Raw genomic sequence first — 20,785 nt, 5'->3', positions numbered from 1 at the left:
GAAGGTACTTCATAATGGGTAAGTTCAGATCTTGACAATATGCTTAGTGCAACTTCAGTGGCCATAGGAGTTATTTCATGGTGATGGAAGCCATAAGAGATGCTTCCAGTGGCAATGCCAAAATGATTTCCTGCATGGACGTTATGCACCACAAAGCAGGTCTCACTTGTGAAGCAGTCACTCTGTGGACATATAGAGTACAGTGCTCATTTAAGACTAACAGCCACTTAAAGTCAAAATAGAATGGCAGGGTTTTTGTGTATTTTTTCCCTGATGGGTAATTGAAATTCATGTTGTCAGATGGACTGGTTTATTTCTTTACTATGAGAAAAATAAAAATGCCACAGCCAGTAATTCAATGTTTTTGATAAAGTGAGGTATTCCACTGGTGTGTGATGAGTTGAAGGGACTGTACACAAAGTCGTTAAAAGGAGAAGGTTGCTGTGTCCACAGGAGATTAAGAATTTCTGACGCAGAATGGGCTGTTTGTAAGTCAAATGTGTCTGCAGCTAAAGTCAAAGGAGCCACTCTTTGTTCTAAAATTGCAGCTAGTTTATTTAACCCATCAAAAAGCATATTTATCTGTCTCAATTTGTAGCCAAGGTATATTTTCAAGTACTCTTCGAGGAGGGGGATACAAAGGTATTTCAAATTGTTTCACTATCATTGATACAGTTAACAAATATGGGTGGCGTTGGGCCATGTCACAGCAAATTTCATTAGTGAGTATTAAATAGGACCATTATTCAATAGTGTGTGATGGGCTGGGATGGTTGAAATGGGTGCAACTGGTAATGTGCAGCTCAGACCTGGTTTTAAAGGGTTACAAGCTACAAGCAAAGTTATTGAATTGCATAGGAAAGAATGACCTAGAGGATATGTGCATCCAGATGTGCTCAAGAATGTAGGATTGTCTTGAATAAGGCAGGAGAATTTAAACTTGTTCATGTGGTGAGAAAATATGTTATGTGCTCTTTTAGCCTAACGATTTGTATTTCAACATTTGTAGAAAGTGGCAATAAGAAGGGAAATCACTCCATGCTGGAGTAAAGGGAAATCACTCTATGGTGGAGTGAAGTGATAGGTGGATTTTCTGCTGTGGAGAATGGGGCTTCGTCCATTTGTTCTATGCATAATAGGGTATAAGTAGCTTCTTTTCGGCTATAGTTTTTCACTTTGAAGGCAAATTGTATGATGCAAACACAGTGCTTTCAGTTATGAGTTGCCACTATACTTTCCTGGACTGTAGTGTTTGTAGGGCACAATTTAGCTATGTAATTGCTCGCAAAAGAGCCTGTGCTTTATTAGAGAAGACTTAGGGCCTGATTTAGATGTCGGCAGAGGGAATTCTCCATCACAAACATGACGGATATTCCGCCTGCCTCATTATGATCCCCATAGGATAAAATGGGATCGTAATTCAGAAGACAGGATATCTGTCACATTTGTGACGGCATATTCCCCACCGCTGACATCTAAATCAGGTGTTTACGTCTTCTTTTAGAAGGTGAAGGGCTGAAGAGATTATGTTATCTAAAGAATACACTCTTTAATAGGTTTGCATACCATTGTCTATAAGTTTAAATGTAATCTGTAAAATTTCTCTGTCAGCTAGTCTAATTCTTTTAGCAGCCTTTTTAGCTAAATATGTTTGCATCTCATTATATTTTGTATAATCTGCTGTAGTTATGACATGTTTCATTTTAGCTAGGCTTGGATCTGGAAGGAAACCAGAGAAATCCCCGTTTTAACCAATTCTGAACAAATGCTCGTTCACAGCTGTTAAGCTGGGACGTGCTACCCATCAAAGGCACAGCTTACCTACAATGTATATGGTAAAAGTTATATCTGGGGTCTGGGTGATTAACTATAGGACTAGAAGTCTTAGAAATAAAATGTATTCATGCATATGCCAATATTAAAGGGTCATAATGCTACACCTTCAATGTGTAACATTGGCAAGTTCCATTTTCATTTTGGACCATGTCATTCAAATAAATATCAATGATATTATCTTTCATCCACCAATTTGAAAATAGAAAAAGCAAAACGCATTAAAGAATGTGTATGTACAGGAAGGTATCCCTTCCTGCACATGAACAATTATTTAATAATGACGATTTGCTGCTTCTATGTGTGCTGAATGCTGCAGCGCACATAGAAGTAACAAATCGCCATTACTGATTGTGTAGGTGCAGGAAGGGACACCTTCCTGCACATAACCAATCATTCACTGCAACGCAGGCACCCTTCCACTATGGTGCAGGGTGGCCTGTGTTGACGCTATGCACCTAATCTTACCACCAACGCAGAGGGAGAGGACAGAAATGCACTGTATCTTGTAGATAGGGTCCATTTCTGTCCTTTCCCTGTGGAGCAGGGCAGGGGCCCTGCACCACGAGCAGTTGTAAATAAGCCCAAGAGTGTTTTAAATCCTTCATGAATCCGAGTCTGAGAGAAGTGGTCTGTTGAATTATTTTGCTGAAAAAGATTATTTCTCAGGTTAATATTAGGGGTGGCCAGAACTTGTGGAGTTTCACTCTGTGGAATTCCGGGGAGGTCTGTAAAATCTCTGTGCGATTCAGGCAGAAACCATGCACGCCACGCTGCAAATTAGTGTCAGTAGCATGAGAAGAGCTAAAAAATCAAATGGCACCACATAGAGAGAAAGAGCACATGGCCATTCAAATTGATTTTGCTGTCGCTCAAGTAGAAAATCTATTAAAGTGGCAACAAAGCTGTCCAAGATTTAGCCCTCTCACTGTGAGCGCTCACGACCACCAGTGTTGAAAAATTGCTCTATGGGACACCAAATCTTTACTCGCATTTCTGGAGCCTTGTGGAAAAAAATTATGCCACACAGCAAAAGGAAGAATTTGGCTAGAACTCGGTGTTAAAAAAGCAATGTGGAGTTGCCAATGAAACATTCTGCCCACCCTTAGATACCATACATGCTCTAAACAGGGCTTTTTTTTACATTGACTCTGCTAAAATGTGTACCACAGATACTTCTCTCAACAACACTTTGTTTATGGCAAGATTTTTCCTAGATTGAGGGGAACAGATTAGACATTAATAATAATGAGATTCTTCTAAAACCATTCAGGTTTCTGAGAATGGTAGAAAGCAGAAGTATCTGCCCTGTTAGCACTGTTGAAATAGTGGAATTTCTTCAAGAAGTTCGGGTGACAAGTTAAAGGATTTCTGGAACCTGTACAGATTATGGAACCAACATAGTCTTGAACTTAACATCCTAACAGTCAAGCCTTGATTAACCACACTGTTGATACACTCCATTAAGCCATTCCTCTCCACATGAAACAGGAGCAAGTATTATAGACATACTCCCAGAACAGCATTTGTAAAAGCCTTTGCAGCACACACAGGACCATTGTCTGAATGAAAAGTATGAACAGTGCTCACAAATACTAAGCCCTGCAAATCTTTAATGACCACTTGAGCATCAGCATTACTTTGTGGCCAGACCTAGGAAAATCAGAAGCACTGTTCAATCACAACCATAATATATTTCTATTGATTGGCAGATTAAATTGGTCCAGTATAATCAATATAAAAGATGCCAAGTGGGTGATTAGAAATAGTAAGAAGAGCCTGCACTGGTCTTTTCACAGTAGAGTGTTTAATTTGTTGGCAAATATTTAATTGTCTCACATAGTTTTTAGCTTGCTTATGTAAGGACAGCAACCAGTCTCTCTGCTGTAGCATGGTTACTGTGGCACTCATACCAGCGGGCAGAGGAAAACCTCTCATCAGCTGCATTTATTATATTTAATAATATAACTTGCTCATTAGGTATCACTCTATTTCCCAAAAGATACCAAAGGAGTGTTATCTGAATTAAGGGTGTAGGAGTATTTACCATTGGCTGTTGCTTGTATAGCTGCCAAAATGTCTATGTCAACCTATATTTGCGATCTAGTTACCTCTGCTACTTTAAACATTTAAACTGCTGCCTTTATGGATAAGTCAGCTGCATAGCTCGCTTTGGAGTGAATTGCTTCACTTTTATGGACCATTAAGTCTTGCACATGGATAAACAGACGCTTGTCTGGTAAGACAGCCCCCTTTCCCCAGAGCTGGTTATTCTTTGTTGATTTCTGTTTTGAATCCTTGAATCTGTCCGAACACCAATGTGCTATCTCAACACTGTAGCCCTGCACACCGAATGATGAATCCAACACTATCAGTGTGGGAATTGTTGGATCACCCATCTCTAGAGCAAGTAGTAAGGAATGGCTTTCAACTAATTGTGCAGTGCACACATGTAAAGTTTAGGTTCTGTGTGCAGTCTCTTGAATTTGCCAGGTTCAAACATCCCCTGCACTACAGTGCAAGCAGCAGAGTACCTTTGCTTAGTGCGAAAATCAAGCATAGCTGTTTATATAAAACAGACTCTAAAAAGACTCAATGGGTAGGCTGTTAGGAGTTTTTTGGTATGTTTTGTGGATATTGGATGAATTCCAATGTGTGTAGAGCTGGATCAAATTCAAATGTTAAATTATCTGTATCGAACTAAGAGGTCCACTGCACCCAATGTGGGTATAGAGCATGAGCATAAGATTGTTGCCATTTCTAGTGCAGTAATCGGAGTAAATATAAATAGTTTTCTCAGCGCCAAAGAATGCTCTGTTACTATGGCCTGAGGTGCTAGGGACAATTCAGATAACTAGGATTCTCTTGTTATCTCTAGTCTGTAAATATTTTGACTGTAGCAGGTCTCCTTGGAGTGTATGCAATATAGCTGTGTTTTTCAGTCCATTGTTTTGCATGCCATTACAGAAATTTAAGTAAGCAATTTTAAATTCATTCAGTTAATTTTGTAATTGTGTGATTTCAGTAGTGTCACTATCCAGTTCACCCTGGTCAAGTGTGTGTTTAAATCATCATCTGTAATGTTGATTTCATCAATGTAAAATAGTGCCGCAGGAGTTGGTCGTACGTGCTCCATAATGTGTGCAGAAAATAAGCCAGGACTATTCTTATATCCCATAGCTAATGTTTCGACTGCCCATTAAAAAAAGCAGTTAAATCATCCTTTTTAGATGCAATGGCTTGACTAAAAATATCTATTGGAAATGTCCAACGTTGTTTTATCACGAGACCTGTGCGGTGGACATTTTGAACTGCGTACAAATGTGTATATGAGTTTAAATTTCTATAGTCTAAGACTTTTCCATATGATCTATTGGGTTTCAAGAGGGCAAAAGAGGTGTATTCATTGTTGAACTATACAAGACACTTATATGCCTTGATACTGTAGCTGATCTAAAATAGCTTTTATGGTGCACTTTGCTTCAGAGGTTGTTGAGCCTGTATTTGGGGCTCAGTCCTTAAAGGAATGACATATGGAATATGGAATTGGTTTGGGTGGAGCTTGTTTCAAAGCCCACTCTCATGCATATATTCCTCTGACATCTTCAGGTACAAAGGAGGAAAATGTAATTTTTATTATCTCCTCACCATGAGGTGCGTCCCTATAACAGACTAGGGGCAAGTGCCCCTGCAAGAATGATGTCCTAAGCAGCAGAAAAATGATGCAGTCAGAATACTGATTTAATTTGGCACAGTGTGCCACCCACCATTTAAAAAATTTTTTATAAACCATGTCTGCAGGATTTAAATGTCTTAACCTATATACATTCAGCAGACAGATTGACCACCAGAAATTCCTAGAGAGTCTGTTCTGCTGTGCTGTCTTGGAGGTTTGTCACCCAACTCATGTTCCGCAGAAGTATCTGTAGTTTGCACAGCATGTTTCTTAGCTTGTTCAGTTACTTTAATCTTTTTAAAGAGTGTCTTGGAATCGGGACCTTTCTCTTCTTTTTTACTCTAACCTTGGCTTCACTTCTTGATTCACCTTTGTGCTTGCTATAGTTGTCTTTCTTTCATTAGTCAGCCTTTCCTTTTACTGCCAGAATCCTAAAAAGAATGGGAAGAATGGCTATCAACATATTGATAGTGATTCAGCAGATTAATTTTATCACAGCCCCTCAAATTGTAATCACCCTGCTGGATTCCAGAATGGAAGGAGATCCAGCCTGTTTTTTCTGTTTCACCCATTGTTTCTTTTTAGTTTCAGGTGTTGTTTTTTTCTTTACCTGAATGTTGGTGTTTGGTTTGCTAGCTCATGATCCCAAGGTGTCATGACCCTCAGAGGTATATCTTTCAGAAATTATTTTTGGAAATTCCCATTCATGCTCCTGAGCAGGAACTGCTCCAAAACTCTGGTGAATGGCCGAAGCTGCTGCTTCTCTGTGGGTGTTGCTCAGAATGATTGAGGAAGCTGTTTCAAAATTCCCCATTAATTTCATCCCTAAATCCAGAGGTGGTACAGCTCCGTGCTCATTCTGTACTTGTGTAATCAATGATCAAATCCTGGGGTTTGCATAGCGTTTGACCACTGATTCTATTTCATGTTTCAAAATAAAAGAGAGCTCAGAGACACTGTCTTACCAGACTAAAACAACATGATGAAAAGTACATTTGATCTATCCTCATGTTTACGTTTAAGTAAGGTGCCATTATGAGTTTGGCGGTCCTAGGACCTCGAAACTTGCGGTGGCGGTCAGACTGGCACAATCCTGGCAGTCCGATCACCAGTTTAAGATCATGGCAGTTGGACTGCCAGAAGAATGCTGCCTCTGCCAGGATCGGGGATCCCAATGGGTTGGCGGCTGCCAAAGTCATGGTCAGCCATGGTGGAGCCACATACGGCACCGCTGTGCTGATCACAACTTTCATTTCAGCAAGCGTTTTCATGGCGGGGTCCCTGCCATGAAAAGGCTGACGGAAGGGCAGAGTTGGGTGCCACGGGGGGGTCCTTGCACTGCCCATGAGCGACCACAATATGGGCAGTGCAGGGGCCCCTCTGCCATTACCCTCAAATTGCGCACTGTTTGCCATGGAAGACAGTGCGCACTCCGAGGGTTCTGTGTGAAATGGCATTAGACTGGTTCCCTGAGGGAGCAAAGGCCAATGCCGCCGCACTGTTTGTAGCGGGTTGATGGGTGGGAACATCGTAATATGATGTTTCCACCGGTCAGCCCTATGGAAACTTCGAAAACAATGGTGGTGATGCTGCCGCCTTGACAGCTGCCTCACCAATCCCATATTGGAGTTGTGGCAGTTCAACCACCCAACTCGTAATCAGGCCCTAATTCACAAAAAAACAGACTTTCTGACTGAAGATCTAGCTTTTTGACATATTTGCTGTAATTCTGTTCAGCTGTTATGGCTGTAGTGGTGTCTGAAATTCTCTATGGACATTGCATGTAGAATTTGTGTTTTGCCCCTCCCCTATTTCTCGGCACCCGCTTGACGGATCACTACAAAATGTTTGAGAAAAGAGCTGAGGTGGATGAGGGTTTTTTTGGAAGGTTTCATGAAGATTCGTCATCAGCACCATGGTTTTTATCAAACCACAAATATCATTTCCTATGGTAACTAGGTCATACCTATGACCACACATGCATGCACACACACACAACTATGTATATATATATATATATATATGTATATATATATATATATACATATATAATGCAAAAAAGGAAACAGGGAACTCTGAGAAGTCCCGAAGCTTAGATGGAAGCAACTCATTTATGCCGGGCACTCTACAACACCATTGATATTCTGAACTGACTTACCTCAACTGTTTCTCTAGAGAGTTTTTAATCACAGTATTAGCACAGTGTCACCCTTGCTGATCTACAGTGACAAAGCCTTTTGTCATTTTTACACAATGTCTTCAAGAACAGGATTAGGAAGTGCAATCCACGTCAAGCTAAACAAGCATTTGCAATGCAATAGGTCTCGCATTTTCTTGAATTAGAGCTATTGGCATTGTAAATTCATAACTAGACTTTTCTTTCCACATAAATTGGTCAACCCTGCCTCATAATTTTGTTTTTTCCTGCCATATAATTCCAGTATCCAGTATTTAATTAAATTACCTTCTTCCTCTATCTTAAAACATACACAATTATCATATATCATATCAGAAATACACTTTCGGCATTAGAGTGGAATGCCAAAAACACCATAAGAAAAATATCATTTGGGACGGTTTAAAGGGTGAAAGGAAAGAGGGAGCTGTGAGTAAAGCTGGAGAGGACAAGTGGCGTAGTAATGGTGTCATGGGAACCAGAGTAAGAAAGGAAAATGGTTGACTGGAACTTTGGTAGGAAAATACAGCAGTAATTAGAGTTGAGTGAGGTCCATAGGACTCTGGGCCCCAGTGTCACTGCACCTGTTGCTCCTTTGATAACTAGGCCTGAGGAGAGAAACCGGATGGGGTAGAAAAAAAGAGGTGAAAGGAATACAACAGACAAAAGGAAGAAAGATAAGGGGTCACAAAGAAATAAAAGAAAGAAGGCAAAGAAAGAAAGAGAAAATGAAAACACAACTAAGAGAAGAAAAAGAGAAAATGTGTGAGACAAAATAATAAAGGGAAGAAAGCTAAGGAACAAAAGATCAAGAGGAGAAAATAAAAATAATGAAAGAAGTGTGAAAAGAAAGAGAAAAATTAACATTGGATTTAAAAAAGAGAGATGGTAAGAGAAACAAGCAGTGACAGAACCAGGTCAAGTTTGCACTGACACAAATGGGAAAACCACTTTGACAGTTCAGGTCCTGACAGGGTCCCACAAACAGACAGGAAAAAGAGGGATTTATAGTAAAGCATGAAATGACAGATAAAGGTAAGAAAAACACCAGAGAAAGGAAGGAAGAACGATCTAAAAAAAAAAAGTGAAAGGACGCATACCCAGTCAAAAGAAACAGCAAATAAAAAGACAAAGAAATAATGAAGTGAAGAGAAAAAAATAGTGAAAGAATGAACGCTTGATGAAGGAAAAAGAGAGGAAATGAAACAGAGAGAAATAACGAGTTTGATAGATAAGGTAGCAAGAGAAAGAGAGAAATAAAAAAGGGAGGGGAGTAGAAATAAACAGTTGAAAGAAAGAACAAAACTGTTTATGCGTGGATTTTAAGAGCTATCAGGAGAAAAGTGGGGGAGAAAGGAAACATTGAGAGTTAACAGAGTAAAGGAAAGAACAGAATGAGATATGTGAAACAGACCCCCCAGAACAGCAGGGGTCACTGCAGAACAGCAGGAGGTGCATTAGAAGAGTTCCTTGTAAACCCCAAAACAGCAATATTGGGGTGCTTCAGATCAGGATTGGGGGTAAAGACAAAGCTGTGTCTCGGCCTAGTGCTGGAATAACAGAAAGTCAGCAGGTGAGGAATGAGAAACAGAGCGCCTCATAATTCCTGCTATTGGAATAATGGGGCGCTGTAGGTTAGGGTTGACAGAGTTGTATGTGGGCTGCAGTGCTGGAATAGTGACCGGCACACAAGGTCAGAAGTGAGGTATGTTAATGGAGTTATATGTGGAACCTAGTATTAGTGTGCCGAGTGTTAGCCTGGAGGTGCCCTGGTGAAGCAGAGAGTGGGGCCCAGTATGGGATTGTCATTGCCTCTGAACCACAGAAGCGAGGAGTCCTTAAGAGCATGTGTGTGAACCTTAGTAATGAGAAGAAATGTGCAGTGAATGTTAGAATTGATGGATCCTGAGCGCTGTGGTGGTTCCCATCAACAGTGGCATTGCATGTTAGACTTGAGGTGCACTGGCCGAGCTGTGTTTTGCTCTTTTGGATCCAGTACTGGCTTTGCAGTGGGACTGAATATTAGAACTGAGCTGCTGTAATGAAACTGTTTGTGATTGGGGTCCCAGTATAGGAAAGGAAGTGACATTGCCGGGGTAGAGCATAGGTGCACTTATGGAGCTGTGCCTGAGGTCCCAGTACTGGAGCAGCAGAGTGTACTGACTGCAAGAACTGAGGTGCTCTGACAGACAGCATGTGTGGGGTTCCTGGCACTGGCACGGCTGAGGGCTTGGAGTGTGTGAACTGAAGTGCACTGATGGAGCTGCGAGTGGGATCCCAGTATGGAGCAGAAGTGGGCACTGTCTCTAAGGATTGCTGAGCCTTTGTGGAGCTGCTGTGCCTAGGCTGTAAGCAATTACAAGCGATCCTCCCCCTTGTTCTCAGCACACAGGCAGGTACACTTGGTAAAGAAAATCCAAGCCAAGGAAGGGCGGAAGCCAGGCAGCTGAGAGAGGGTGCAGAGAGCCCACAAAGACCAAATGTGATCAAGATAACAGCCTGATTCATATCCTTGGTTACAACTAAGCTCAGAGGAAGAATGCTTTGCAAATGAAAAGGGAAGGTTCCCTGGACAGGAGCAGGGAACAAAGTAAAAAAAAGTCCCCTACAAACCAGATAAACAGGACAAAGCATAATTATTCTGTAGTTGGTTCCTGCTCCCACACAGAAGAAGGAGGGACACAGAGGCATGACAGACTACTAGCAAGCAAAGATTGTTAAATGACACTGAAACTAACAAATGAAATAGCTGGAAGCCCACAGAAGAAGTATACCTAAAAATATACAAGAGGTCGTACACTTATGCTCGACTTAAAAATGACAATAGTATTGTACCAGTCCAGGCACAGTATGACAACCAATCAACACCCTGGGTACTCCCAACCTTTCCATAATATTCAATGGGGAGGTGGGTGCACAGCCCTACTCCTCGAGCTGGTCATGGCATTGGGAACCCATCTCCAGGACCTGGCATAAATAGTGAAGGGAAGGGGGAGCATCACCCCACCTCCCTGAGGTAATGACTGTCTCAGAGGGGCACACAATCCACCTCCCTGAGTCTCTTAAGGCCCTGTGTACCCTAGCTAGTGGGGCTGGCTCCTCTGTGGTGCCCCAGGGAGCTCACCACTCCCCATTTCCCTGCCCACAAAAGCACGAACATGGAACACTTGTCTTCTCCCACATGGGTAGGAGCTGCATAAATGCTCCTGCTGACTGGGAGCAAACATTTGTGTCCCTGTCCATGTTCTTGTAGGCAGGGAAACTCAGATTGCTCCCACCTGACAGGAACAGTGAAAAACACTTGCTTCTGCCAGGTGGGAGCAATGATGACTCCCCCTATTTCCCAAGATGGATGCATGTTGGGAGTTATCTGGGGGCTCGGGAGCCCTGGCTGCTCCTCCCATGAACCCTAGCATAGTGTTTAGTGGGTGCCCACCTAAGGCCACGGGGGATGGGGCTTCTGGGGCCGTAGAGTCTCATGGAGGGGGGGTGGCAAATGCCCCCTCCCCTTAATAAAAAAAGATCCCTGGGCGATGAGTTCCTCGGTGCCTATAGTGCCTTGGGAGAGGGACTGAGCACCTCCTCCTCTCAAAAAAAGTACTAGGGGTTAGGGTCTCAGGGGCCTATAGTGGCTAGGGGAGAGGGCTACGTGCCACATTCCCCTTATTACAAAGAGACTCAAGGGAGGTGTCCTGGGGGCATATAGACATTGTGGGATGGGGCCATGCACTTCACTTTCCATAAAACAGTAAATGGCCACAGGGGTAGGGCCCACAGGGCCCATAGATGCTTGGGAAGGGGGCCACAAACCCCCTCCAATAAAGAAATGAGTGTGTCCCTGGGTTGTGGGGTCCCTAGAGCCGGTAAAGAGTCAGGGAGGGGGCTGCACTCCCCCTCCACAATAATTATTAGAAAAAGGGTGTCGCAGGAAGGCACCTGGGAACCTAAAATTTTAAAAAAGGAACAATATATGAGCGTCAGGAGACAAATGCCCTGCAAGGGCTCTTTAAACTTTATTTTTCAGCTTGGTGATGTCCCTATAATGGGTAGGGACACCACAATGCATTTAATGTTGTGGATGATACAGGGAGTGCAGTAGCCCACTAGCAACATAATAAAAAACAGTAAAGCCCCAGGGTCATGAAATCCATGACCCCAGGACAACTTAACATAGAGCTCCATGCTCTTCAGCTGGAGTACAAGGCCCTCTTGTGGTTGTTTTTATGGATAAATGCTATAAATGTAATTTCTTGTGTCTAATTCATGATATGCATTGTGTGTTACCATTTTATGGCATTTACGTGGTGACATTCGAATCGGCAGAACACGCGATTAATTTCTTGTGCTGAACCCATGCTACTCATTGTGCGCTACCATTTCATGGCATTCATTTGGTGGTACTCGAATCGGCAATACGCGCAATTAATTTCTTGTGTTTAAATCACGATGTTCATTGTGCGCTACCACTTCATGGCATTTACTTGGTGGCCTTCGAATCGGCAAGACGCGCAATTCATTTCTCGAGTCTAACTCATGTTATTCATTGTGCACAATAATTTCATTGGCATTTACAAACCTTTGTGAAAATCTGCAATGTGCGCAATTCATGTTCCTGCATTTTAAGAAAACTAAAGTGTTAGAAATCTAAATGTTATATTGTATGTGTATAATAATTCCCTCAAGTTCAATTCATATGGTGTTATAGAAATCATTCAGATTATTTCCCGATCCTCATGCTAAAGACTATACTTGAATTTGAAAGCGTAACTCTAGAAGGTTCTGATGTCTCTAATTCTTGTGTAACATTTCATTAAGTGGTCCATTGGAAAAGTTGTATTAATCTTTCTTGATTCCCTCTCAGGTATCCAGCGATCTTGAGGCCTAGTTATTTCAGTCCATGCTTAAGTTATCCATGTCTCCAGTATGACAATGCTTACAGTCATAGCCTAGTAATGATTAATATGATATAATCTTGATATTGTGGGGGTCAGCCGGGGTCGGCGGGAGCACCGCCAACAGGCTGGCGGTGCTCCACAGGGTATTCAGACCGTGGCGGTTCAGCCGCGGCCAGAAAGGGAAAACCGGCCGTCTCCCGCCGGTTTTCCGCTGCCCTGTAGAATCCTCCATGGCGGCGCAGCTTGCTGCGCCGCCATGGGGATTCTGACCCCCATACCGCCATCCTGTTCCTGGCGGCTTCGGCCGCCAGGAACAGGATGGCGGTATGGGGTGTCCTGGGGCCCCTGGGGGCCCCACCCTGAATTTCAGTGTCTGCTCAGCAGACACTGAAATTTGCGACGGGTGCTACTGCACCCGTCGCACATCCTCCACTCCGCTGGCTCCATTCGGAGCCGGCATCCTTATGGAGGGGTGTTTCCCACTGGGCTGGCGGGCGGCCTGTTGGCGGTCGCCCGCCAGCCCAGTGGGAAACCCAGAATACCCGCGGCGGTCTTTTGACCGCGCAGCGGTATTCTGGCGGTTCCCTCCAGGCGGGCGGCTCCCGCCGCCCGCCGGGGTCAGAATGACCCCCTGTGTGTTTTAACCTTTTGCTTCCTATAGGTCTCCTTCCCAGCTGTTCCCTTCCTAATCCCCTTTTCCCCACATGGACTCTCTTAGACTCTGTGACAATCTAATCAGAGTATTGGAGCTGTCTTGTGGTGGAGGTGTTGGGAACGTGCACAGACCCCGAGGATCTGGTGACTCTGACAATAAATATGGTGCCCCGCTGGTGCAAGCCGGTGCTAAACTTTTTGGTGCAAAACTGCGTTAGTGCAGTTCTGCAACAAACAGTATAAATCAGGGCCTTAATTTACAAAGGAACAAAATGAGGGAATTAATTTTGTCATAGGAATTATGGTTAGTGCTGTAGAAAGAAAAATCAGGACATGTTATAAGTGAGTTCTCAAATATCTTCCTCTTCTATTTAATAAAAAAATTCTGACAACCTGAAACATGCACTTTAAACACCAGCAGACTGTCAGTTTACTAATGTGTTCTAATGAGTAACTAGAGAGCTAACCTTCTGAATTCACGCCAAACGTGTGGCACATCTGACCACCATCTTGATGGAATCAAAGTGGCAAACTGAAAGCATTTTCTACTGAGGATACTGCAGTAAATGAGGAGGTTAGGGAGCTTCATATCAAATAAGTCTCCCAAGATGGCCACCAGAGAAAAAAGAGTCCAAATGTAGCCCAAGAATAGACCAATGACAGAAGTGTGCAGAACACTTAGGGGCATATTTATACTTATTTTGCGCCAAATTTGCGTAATTTTTTCTTTACGCAAATTCAGTGCAAACCTAACTCCATATTTATACTTTGGCACTAGACCTGTCTACCACCAAATTTATGGAGATAAAGTCATTTTTGAAACGTGGAAACCTACCTTGCATCAATGAGATGCAAGGTAGATGTTCCCATGCAAAAAATGACTCTATGGTCTTAACGTCATATTACTCCCCCATGCTAAAATCACGCACTGGGGGAGGAGGGGTCAAATTATGGTGCAAAGCTTGCTTTGCACCATTATTTAATGCCTGGGTCAGGGCAGGCGTTAGTGGACCTGTGAGCCTATTTCCATGGTGGAACACCATGGAATAAGCACACAGGGTGTCCTCCCCAGGCCCCAGGGACACCCCCACCCACACCAGAGGGACAGCGGAGGATGGGGGACCCCATCCCAGGTAGGTATAGGTAAGTACAGGTAAGTATTTTTTTTAAGTGCCATTGGGGGCTCTGAAATGGGCTCCCTCTACATGGCACTGGGTGCAATGGCCATGCCCAGGGGACCCTGGTCTCCTGTGCTGGCCAGTGGTGGGGTGGTGGGCGTGACTCCTGTCTTTTCGAAGACAGGAGTCATGTGGTATGGATGGTTTTGCATCAGAAAATGACACTAGGCTGGTTAGAGTCATTTTTTTACTCTAACCTGCCTAACGTCATTTTTTGGTGCAAAAAAATACAAAACTCCCATACTCCCACTCCCACCCGGCTGACGTCAATTTTTTTATGCTAGCCTACCCTTTGCGCCGGCTTGCACCATTGCATAAATATGGTGCCTGGCTGGCGCTCAGGAATGGTGGGAGCAGGTGCACCACTTTTTGATGCAAAACTGCGTTAGAGCAGTTTTGCACCAAACAGTATATACATGCCTTTATTTTTTTGTTTTTTTGCAGTTTTAGATAGCGCAGACTTGACCCTAAGGTATTGGAGTGCTCTACATGAGCATCAGTTACATTACATAAGGACACATTCCTTTTGGAGGTTTAGGGATTTGCCCAGGATCACAGGATGTTGAGCTGACGCGGAAACTCAAAACTGGTTCCCCATTTGCAAAGTCTGCAGCGCTGGCAATAACGCCGCATTCTCTACCCTAGGTGCAACATATAATCAAGTGATGAACTGGATTAAAAAACATCAGGATAGCAAATAACTTAAAAGTGCATTGTTGCGAATTTGCGAACTCAAAAAAAGTGTACTTATTTGGGTTTTTTATAGCATTAACCATAATTTCTATGGGACTAAGACCCTTTCATTTTTATAATTTATAAAGAAAATGCTTTAGGTATTACAGTTTTGATTACATTAAAATGATGTCAGGCCTGCCACACTTTTGTAATTAATATAGAATGTTAGAAATCTAGTTGTTCATTAGGATACTGTGGGGAGGCAGATGTCAGGGTCACGGACTTGGATAATTGAGGGCAGGGAGGAGGCAATAGAGGCAACAAGTTGATCATCGCTTCTTTTTCAATGTAAGTCAATGGGGAAAATCAATTCTCTTTTTTTCAAAATCTCCCTCTTACCAAGTTCAAGTTGTTGGCAAGTATGGTACACTGGATCACTGACAGAAGGTGGAAAGGGGTAGTGACATGGAGTAGTATAATAGAGAGCAGGGGGACATGGGCAGCAGCACCAAACTGACCTTACAGGGCAGGAGTCAGGGGTTTCAGCAGCACAATGTACCACACAGGGCAAACGAGACGGCAGGGCAGCACAACGGACATGTTCAGCTTGCTGCTCTAGCCCTGCAATAGGTAGGAGGCAGGGCACATGGACAACAGAGAGCAGAGGGAAAAGAGGCAAGGGCAGCAAGCTGATCAAACAAGAGGGAGAGTTGCAGCATAATAAACCATGGAGGGCAGGAGGGAGGGGACTAGGGCACGACAACGGACCAGACATGGAAGGAGGGAGGGGCTAGAGGCCTGCACATGGAAAACAGAGGAGAAGGGACAAGGGAGCGTTGCTACAGCAGCAAGCTGACCATGGAGACTAGGCGGGGTGGGCACTTGAAGCACAACACACCATGGAGGGCAACAGTGGGACTATAATAGTATACACACAGACAACAGAGGAAAGGTGGGAGGGGGTTAGGGGCTGCAAGCTGACCACACAGGGCAGGTAGGAGAGGCTGTGCCTGCACACATGACCATGCATCACAAGAAGGAGGGTTAGTGGCAGCACAACGGTCATTGTGTGCAAGAGGGAGGTGGCAGAGGCAAATATGTTTTTAGTGTTGTCCCAGGGAGGTGCATTTGTAGCCCTTGGGAGGTGGTGGTCCCTGGGGCCCTAGGCATCCTGTGAGGCTCACCTGAATATATATGCATTTAATGTTGCCCCCTTTAAGCTCCAAACCCCTTTGGCTGTGAATGGCACAGGTTTGGAGCTTAAAGGGGGTTGTCTGCAGTGCCTGGCCACAGTGCAGGCTTTGTGGCCAACTGCCACAGCCCACAGCTAAAGGCCGTGCGTGGTGCAGGGTTGGGTAGCTATAGGAGGTGGGTTGCAAAGCCTGGCTGCAGGCCAGGCCCAGTGGCCAAACTTGGCTGCATACGGCGAAAGGCCTGTATGAACACAGGGTTGGGTGACTATAGGGGGGTGGACGCAAGGCCTGGAGGCTGTCCAGGCCCTGCAGCCAACCTTCGCAGTGCACGCCCAAAGGCTGTGCACGGCAGTTGTTGGCTTAACGTATAGTAATTAAATGTACTTTATGTTAAAAAAAACATGGAAATTCACTGAAAAAAAAGAGATTACAGGGATGTTATAGTTGGGAAACAGAATTTTAAAAAACATAAAAATTCACATAAAAAACAAAGGTTACATGAGCATTATAGTTAGGCTCACAATTGAAACATACAAAGCCATAGAAATTCAGCAGTTATAGTTAGAGTTATTTCAAGTAACTATAACTTGTGCCTTAAGGTAACTATAAGTCACGCCTTCGTCATGCACTTCTAATTACCCCGCATACTGCAACAATCATGACATCTTTGATAACATCATTGGTAATATTGATGTAACATTTGCAGTACAATTATTGAGAATAACTGTGCATGGTGGGTTGTGAGTTATAGTTACCTTAGGGCACAGAATTTTTATGGTTTTGTACCTTCCATATGTAAGCCTAAATAAAACATCCCTGTAACCTTTGGCTTTTGTGTGCTTCTAAACTGATGGTGGTGCATGGTAAAGCGCTACTGCCAACGCACTTTAAACATCAAAACTTTCATTCGTCTCAATCCAGAAAAACACCTGCACTTGAACTAGGATGCAGCGTTATTATTCAATCATTCAGCAGTGTCCTATATTTCATAGTAGCGCCAAATTTTAAATCAATCCTTCTTGCAAGAACTGTCTCCAATTCAGAATGCATTTCGGCTGATTATAATGCCTTTATCAACTAAGAGACACCGTGCTTAATTTAATATATATTCTTTGCATGTGAGTTAGTTACAAACAACATGGTAAAATACTTCTCCAAGCCACTACTCCAGTTTCACTTTAATTATTTTAAATGTATGATGTGCAATTTCCTTAGTATTAATTGTTTCTTTCTGAAGCAGGCCCCAATACACTCTCTGTGCTTTGTGATACTTTAAAATAATTAAGCCGGCTTTCAAACATTATGCACAGTCTTGTGTAACATTAAATAAGTTATATGGTACCTATATATATATATATATATATATATACACAAAGGTTATAGAGATGTTATAATTAGGTTCACGTTTTGCGCACAAAATACTATAGAAATTCAGCAGTTATAGTTATACTAATATTATACTTATGTTAAGAAACTATAACTCATAGCCTAATGTTATTTTATGGCACAAGTAATAGCTTCTTCAGATAAGTATAACTATAACTGCTTAATTTCTATGGTTTTATGTGCATAAAACGTGAACCTAACTATAATGTTTCTGTAACCATTGTTGTTTTTTCCATCAATTTCTATGGTTTTTCTAATGTAAAGGAGAAGGGGCCAGATGTAGCAAATTCCCAAATTGCGACTTGCAATTTGCGAGTCCCTGCGACTCGCAAATTGCAAGTCGCAATTTGGGATGCAGAAAGGTGTCTCAGACACCTTCTGCGAGTCGCTATGGGGTCGCAAAGATCCACCTCATTAATATTCATGAGGTGGGTCGCAATTTGCGCCCCCATAGCGACTCTGGGCACTCACGGGGATGGAGGCCTGCTCGGAACAGCAGACCTCCATGTCCGTGACTGCTTTTAAATAAAGCAGGTTTTTTTTTCCAAGTGTAGCCCGTTTTCCTTAAAGGAAAACGAGCTGCACTTAGAAAAAAAAAAACGAAACCTTTAGTTTCGGATTTTTTCAGGGCCGGCAGTGGTCCCTTGGACCACTGCCTTATCTGAAAAAATATTTTTGGGTCCAGTCACAAAGGGGAAAGGGTCCCATGGGGACCCCTTCCCGTTTGCGAGTGGGTTGCCATCCACTTCAAGTGGATGGTAACTGCGACTCCATTTGCGACCGCGTACGCGGTCGCAAATGGAATTGCATACCACTGCGACTCGCAAATAGGAAGGGAACACCCCTTCCTATTTGCGACTCGGAAATGCATTTTGCGAGTTGGTTCAGACTCGCAAAATGCATTTCTACATGGCAAACAAGCATTTGCGACTCGCAAACGGCGATTTTCGCCGTTTGCGAGTCGCAAAGTGTTTGGTACATCTGGCCCTATATTATCACCGTACATTATTACAACCACCACTACCAGCCCCTGCTGCCAAACCCTCTGCATACACCCAAGCTAATGCTGCGCACAGCCTTCGGCTGTGCGCAGTGGGTGTTTGGTGTGTAAGTCGGTGTTTTTTTTTTTCCATTGCATTTCAGATCCATCACAAATTTACACTGAGGGTTCCCCGAGTCCTGTGGAGGGTCTGCGAATCTGCAGTTCAGGCAAAAAACAAATTGGACAATGTTTTGCACATTGTGCATCCCTCAGAGACCCCTGCATGTGTCTTATGGGATCAGCGTACCTCTATCCAGCCCCCCTATGTGTTTTTACACAATATGTTTGCCCTTCCCCATGCCGAGTGACAAAGAAAATGGTGGCCACAACGTTTCTGTCAGGTTCAGCCAGTCAATCAGGGCCTTGCTTTTCCCTACCATCTGCGGATCCTCGCAGGTGGATCCGTGAAGGATCTGTGTCTCTAGATATCTATATTTCTTTTTTCTTTAATATCTCTAAAACTGCTGAACATATTTACAGCAAATCACAAAAAGGGCTCTTTCTAGGCCAAGAGCTAGCTTTCTGCCAGCTTTAGTGTAATTCTGTTCAGCAGTTCGGGTTGTAGTCATAGTCAAAATCCCTATGGGAAATTGCATGGGGAAAACACATTGTGGGACCTCCCTTTTTCCCGAGCCCTCACGTTAAGGATCACCCCGATTCTTTTCAGACAGCAGCAGAAGTGACCAGCCCACTACTTTTGAAAATTTAGGGAAAATTTGTCAAACATGCCAAAGTTATAAGCAAAACAAAAAACGCTTTGTCTATGGGGATTAGGTCCTTAGTATAACTACCTGCTGGCGACCACCAGTAGGTAATCTATAAATATATATACTACCTGGTTCATCCTACATATGTCTATTGCACTGGCATTCATACAGGCTGAGAGAAATTTGCTGTGCCCCATCCAGTTTAGATGCCAGGACATATTTCAACCATGCATTCACCCACCAAACATATAGCAGACTTTCCAGCTCACTTGCTGTCACCATGTTTCACACAATATTGGCACCCTTCTCAAGATCACCCAGTAAGGAGTTGATATCTCACAGAATGCACACAAACAACTGGAAACCACTGCAGCAATTATCTGGAGGGTCTAAACAGGCAATGTCCAGTTATTTGTTTTTTTGGTGTGGGGGGCTAGTTAAAGTGTTTTTGCTAGCGCTTGGCACAAAGCACTACCCTTTTTCAAAGCCCCCACCCCAACTCAGATGGCAAAAAAATTCAGAAATTGGCAGGTCTCATGCAGGTCTACCTATAATCACTCTGGAAAGTTTTGGATGATTCACTACCACAATAATGGAAACTGCATACCATAGAAATACTAGATAACATACCAGAATATAACATGACATTACATAACATAACACAACACCTTATTTATGAGTAGCAGCCTGGTGGTAGGTAGCAATCTTTAAGCACTACAAGTACACAAACTCAAGCTTTAAGTACTAAACGTACATGAATGCACTTGGGTGCGTTATCAGGTCTGCTAGATGAGGCTACCAATAGTGAAACCCAATCAGACTTCGATATGTATAATGGAAATTTACATTTAATGAATTTCCTTAAAGGTCCTCTGCATATTTATTGGTCAGCCTGAAACATTGTCTGGATTTAAAATTTCGGAGAATAATTTGATTTACAATTCGCATGCTGCTGTTCAACAAACGAAATTCTGGTAATATCATTTCTTAATGCAAAGCATTTGTTTCATGGTTCTCGTGCTCTCTTGCCTCCTACTCATCATCCTACAGTCAGGGAACTTGTACCCTCTTTCTCACCTGTCCTGATTTTCAAAGGATACTGACAAGGCTATTACAAAAAAATGTAACACTCAAGTTGTAGCTGTTGTAGATATTCACTGCTGCCGCATAGTACATTTTAAAACGATTTTAATGCTCTGAGCCACACCTTTCCCTTGAGTGTTTCATATTTTCTACAATATCCTTCTGAAAAGCGTGCGAAAAACAACTTCTAAAAATTAAGAAAGTATTACCTAGATGTCTTCCATTCACTGGAAAAATCGTGAGCCATGATACAAACATATATTTTACAAGTCAGATTGAAGCATCCT

The sequence above is a fragment of the Pleurodeles waltl genome, chromosome 4_2 (assembly GCF_031143425.1).
Source record: "Pleurodeles waltl isolate 20211129_DDA chromosome 4_2, aPleWal1.hap1.20221129, whole genome shotgun sequence".
NCBI lineage: Eukaryota > Metazoa > Chordata > Amphibia > Caudata > Salamandridae > Pleurodeles > Pleurodeles waltl.
Note: the sequence above shows the minus strand (reverse complement) of the source record.